The sequence below is a fragment of the Corvus brachyrhynchos genome, unplaced genomic scaffold (assembly GCF_000691975.1).
Source record: "Corvus brachyrhynchos isolate BGI_N302 unplaced genomic scaffold, ASM69197v1 scaffold42, whole genome shotgun sequence".
NCBI classification, from domain to species: domain Eukaryota; kingdom Metazoa; phylum Chordata; class Aves; order Passeriformes; family Corvidae; genus Corvus; species Corvus brachyrhynchos.
Window position 1 is genome coordinate 160592 of NW_008237242.1, and position 5490 is coordinate 166081.

A 5490-nucleotide genomic window follows, 5' to 3' on the forward strand; every position below is an offset into this window, starting at 1 on the left:
GTCGCCATTTTGAGGGCAATAGAACTGGGAACCACTTTTAGGGTAAACAACCGGGGAAGAGGGCATAGGAGAGTGGGTTTGGGTAGAAGCCAAAACAGCTTGGCCAGGGCTATATCGACGGGGCAGCTGAGAGGATCGAGGAGGGTCAGGGAGATGGTGGCAGCCCTGTGCCTCCAGGCATTTTACACCTCCCGGTCTTCTCAGCGAAGGGGTAGTGGGACGAGGAACACGAGGGGAGGAAAGAGGGACTTGGGGAGAACTGGGGAGAACTTGGGGCTTTGCTTTTATTTTCCTGTTGGCTTTGTGAATGTCTCTTAAAGCCCAAACCACACAGAGAAACCTCTCTCCAGAGATGTCTCCACGTTGGCTTAATTCTAATATTTTGTCCCCCACAAATTGCCAAAATGTGGCAGATTTTAAATTAACAGGGGACATCTGTGGAAAATAAAAGAAGAGCCACCTAACAAACTTCTTTAAAAATCCTTTAGAAAACTTAAACCCACAACCTTTCAGGGATTCCCCAACTTGGACATAAACCTCTCTTTGAGGCTGAGAGAGTCTAGAACCCATCCCTCTCTCAGCACTCTCTTCCACCCACCACCTACAAAAGGGAAAACTAAACAAAACTCCCAGGGACCGGGAATCACAGAAATACTCACCGAGTGCTCCCCCTCATAGAGCTACAGACATCTGATCCAAGGAACCAAAAAGCATGGGTGGAGCCCTCCGGGTAAGGCTAAGGCTGCTCTCCAAGCTGGAGGTGGCAGCCTCCTCTCAGAGCACCGCTCTCTAAAACAGAGCGTGCTGTGACGAGAGATGTTGGCAGCTCCGAAGCTGTTTATTCTCGCTGTGCCCCGACAGCGAGGATGTCTCAGGGACTCACGTGTGTGGGTCCCTGTTTGGGCACCAAACTGATGCAGGCTGGCTCAAAAGGTTGAGCTCTGGCATGCCCTCGGTCAGAGGGAACACAGCGTCACTTCCACAACGTCCTCAGGGAACGCCTTCGGTGGCAAAGCAGGGTGCAAGGTAGACGCGCGTGCTGCTTCCTCCTCAGAGGAGGCGCGACAGGCAGCCGGTGTCTGGGCTCGCATCAGCCTGGAGGTAAAGGAATAGAGAGGGGCCTCTGGTGTGGGTTCCAGCACAGGTTTATTGCCGGAGGGTCCAAGGACCAGAAAGGGCCCCAAGGGAAGCCATGCATGGCTTTTTAAGGGGGGGTGGAACAAGGCAGGGAAAAGGGAAGCAACCAGTGGAGTACAACCAAGGGGGAGGATACAATTAAACTTCTTGGCTCCTGAGTGAGCTGAGCCACCCCAACAAATATCCTTCTTTTACTTTTTGAACCACCCACTAGTATTCTCTAGAAAGCCATAACTGCAGAATGGAGTTCTGTATATGCATCCACATGCACACCCAACCTTCCCAAAAGTGAGCAGCTCCTTGGTCTGTGAGAAACTCCTCACCGGTACATGGCTGCAACAACGTTACTGAAGCTATCAGTCCCAGGAATGATTCCCCAGCCGCACAATGTGATGGACTGACTCATACTCAAGTTGTTCAAGGTTGACCACCCTGCTCAGCTTTTGTCTGGGGCTCCTCTGAGGTGTTCTGTGGCCCTAAACTATCCCTCTTTTTTTCTTTCCTGTTTTTTATATTTTTCCTTCCTCTTCAGTTGCTTGATAAATGTGAGGGTCAATGTGCAGGGTGCTAGAGTGGATGTATTTAAATCAGGAGGCTGCAGTTGCATGCTCAGGGATGGCGTGTGAGGGAAATGGGGATACCAGGAGCCTGTTGGGATGCTGGTGAATGTTTCATTCCTCCAGAAAGTAGTCTTAGAAGCTAATGATGTGGAAATGTCACCCAGGTTTAATTTTGAGGTGGGAAATAGTGTATTCCAAAAGACATCCTGGGGACAAACCAGGGTGTGACTAACAGGAAAGCCAAGACCCACCAGTGAAATGAGGTGCTAAGTTATTCAGTAATGTAGAAAGCCTTAAGTACACCAGCATGCCACGGCAGCAAAGCAAAGCTTCACAGTCACTGCTGGACAGATTAATGACCTGCATCTGCTAAAAGGCCCCAGTGCCAGTGACTGCAGCTGCAGGTGGCAGCAGCCTCTGGAGATGATGGAGATGAGGTATGGAGCATCTCCAGAAATTAACCTTAATCCTTGTGAAGTCTCAGGAAACCCCATGTTAGACCTCAAATGGGGAGAATAAGGCTCAAGCAGCGGAGAATTGGAAAGGGGCTGTGGTTCTTCTGTCAGAATGGAAGATTAACCCAGCAGAGATATCTCTGCAGGTTGTTTATACAGACTCTTGTGGGTGCTGGAAGGGGTGTGCAATTGATGTTTGCTGAGTGATGGTGAGAAAGTGCTTGAAGGATGGTGAGAAAGGATTCTCTGTTTCATATTCTAGTTCTTTCCGTGGGAGACAGCAGGACAAGTCATGTCACGGAAGAGACACTGGCTGGAGATGAGTGAGAGGGGTGAGCCCTTTGCATCTGGGGGTTGTCTGCTGGTAGCACAAGCACAAAGAGTGTCAGTGTTGGCCTGTACCCAGCCACTTGCCATGGTAATTTCCTACTCAACAGCCCAAAGAGAGGAGTGTGGGACTGCACCACTCACCCCAAGGGCAATGCCAGCCCTCACAGACACAAGGGGTCTGCGGCAGTGCTCCAGGCTACTAGAGGCAGCTGAGGGCTGGTCTTCCCTTTTTCTCATTCTTCACCAGCCAAATATAGCATAGGAGTGGAAACCTCATCTCCTGTGGGCTCAGTGCTTGGCCCCAAGGATAAGCATGATCCACTTGTCTCAGTGACACTCACTCTCCACTCCCAAGAACAGAGGTGGCTCTTGGTTGTTTGAGCCCACAGGCTTGCCAGGCAGAGCTGCATCTCCTTGCTTCATGCTTTTGTTGTGTTTATTGCCCCTATGTTAAAGATTTAATGGCAGGAACCTTTAATTGAAGCTTAATTCAATTGCAGTGAATTTCAATCTCAGATTCCCAAGGCAGATATTCAGAATTATTAAATAACACTTAATAGATTAGATCTTGAGCCTTGCTGCAGTGTATAAATATTAATTAACTAAATAGTCTTGCAGAAGATGCTCATTAGCCTATGCTTTATGACTACTGAAAATCCTGATTTTTTAAAAAATGCAAATATTCTGGTTATTTTACCAGGCAAACAGAGGTGGAAGGGAATTTACTGGAGAGTGAAGCAAGACTTCAGAAAACACAGTTGCAGATTCTGGAAGCTGCTGTCACCAAAGTGGGATTTCTTTTTCAAGAAGAGAGGACCTTCTTGTTAGGAAGGAGTTTGAAAGCCCTGGATCATGTAAAATTGGGAATGACTAAGAGACAAACTTTAATTTATTTTGGCACTTAATAATTTGATTCAGCAAGTGCTGGGACAGCATTGAGGTTTTTGGCTGACATTGGGGCTTTCATAGCTTTCCAAAATCTGTTTCGAGATCTTCCTGTGGCAAAAGTTTCCAATGTGAGTAATTGTCCTGGGTTGCAGTGTATTCTATTACCATCCTCATGAGCTGTTGAAATCAGGTGGGACAGTGTTTCCTTGCCTCCTCCCCCCAGACTATCTTTCTGTTAATGGCCCATCATTGTCCTGCCCCATGACTCAGAGATAACTCCCTCCGGACTGTCTTCTGTTAATGAGCCTAATCAACACTTGGCCTCATGACTCATCACCCCATTGTGAGATGCTCCACCCAGAGGGAGGAACCAAGCATCCCATCGTGGATATAATCTGGGACTCTGAACACCAGAGACAACCCTTTCCACTGGCTTTCCAGGGAACAGGAGCAACATAGCCACCACTGGACCTTCTGAGGAAGAGCAGACCTTTTTTCTACAGGATCACCGCTTCAGAGGACTGCAGCCACCATTCTACCAGACTGCTACCACCACCCTGCCTAACAGGGACTCAGGTTGTATCTTGACTCTGTCAGTTTGAACCAGTGTTTTCTTTTAGTTTTTTTTCTTTCCTTTTCTTTAACTTCCCCATTAAATTGTTATTCTGACTTGGTGCCTCCCACTGGTTTGTTTTCAAACTAGTACAATAATGAACATCCACAGCACCCATGTCCCAAAAGGAGAAGGAGTAAAACCAAAGAGCTTTGGGCTTCAAAGCTACCATTTATTGTTTCATGCAAAAGCTGAAACAAGCACGTTTCTTGGCAGCTATTAGGAAGAAGAAAGATTCCTTCTCTTCCTTGCTCACTAGTAGAGTCCACCTGGTCCCTACCCATCATCGCTCTTGTGGTTTGATACTACACACATTTTTTGGTCCCAATTAATAGCAGAATTTAGACTTTGCTCTTTTATTTCCAATCTTTTGAACAGAATCCCATCTGCAGATATCTGTGCTGCCCATTATTCTGCTCTGTGCCTTCAGCAAGGAGTAGCTGTCCCATAATACCATTGTCTAAAGGCAGAAATTCTGGACTCAGTAAAAAAACAATGGAGGAATTGATTCTCAGTGTCCATTCTTGATCTCCAAATGGTCAGATACACTCATTCAAACATGTGAACTGAACCTAAAATAATAGGACATCAAAATAGCAGATTACTTTGAATTAACTTTCTGCTAGAATAAAACACTGAAAGTGCTTCATGCTGAGAAGAAGATATCTTCCTGATCTGGAGATGAGAAAAGGACTGGCCTAGAAGGTTTGGTTTTGCTTTTAGGTGCAAGGCTGGTGGGTGTTGCAGGTGTGCTGACAGAGAAAATAAAATCTGACCCCTTCCCTACCTGTTTGCTATGTATTTGCACACCTAGCATCACCCTTCCAGCCTTTGCCAGCCGAACTCACACACGGTGCCACTACATTTGCCCTGCTGGTCTCTGGCAGCAGGATGTGCCTCTATCTGCTAATAACAGCCTAAGATGAAGTGAAGCACATGGGTCTGTTAATGTCAGGTAATGAGATATCAGCTAAAATGCAAAAACTGTTGAGTGAAAGCTGCTTCCCACCTTGTCTGCAGGCAAAAACTGCTCCATGAGAAAAGGGACTGACTCTTAGAACCACGTTATTCATATTGACATTGGGACAGTGGGTTATTGGTGAGGTCAGTATGTAAAATTGAAGGCTAGTGTTTCAAGAGGCAACAAAACAGAAGTATTACAAAAAATTTTTTTTAAAAAATATTCTGTGGCCCAGACAGTCTTGTACCTGTAATTAAACATTTATGGCACCCTCACTTACAAATAATCCTGTTTGCAGTGATAATTCCTCCATACCAGACAGAGGGATAATCTGCCCCTGCAGTTTCACAAGCAAGTCTCCACTGAGACAGTAAGAGAGTCAGGCCACAGCTGAAGGGATGAGGGTCACCCTGCACCATGCCACCACGACACACTGACCAGCTCCAAATTCCCAGCCCACTATAGCTCTCTAGGCTCATTACTGCCTGGGTACTGTCCCCTCCTGCCCTTGTAGGGCTGCCCACCCTCTTGGTCTGCCTGGAATTT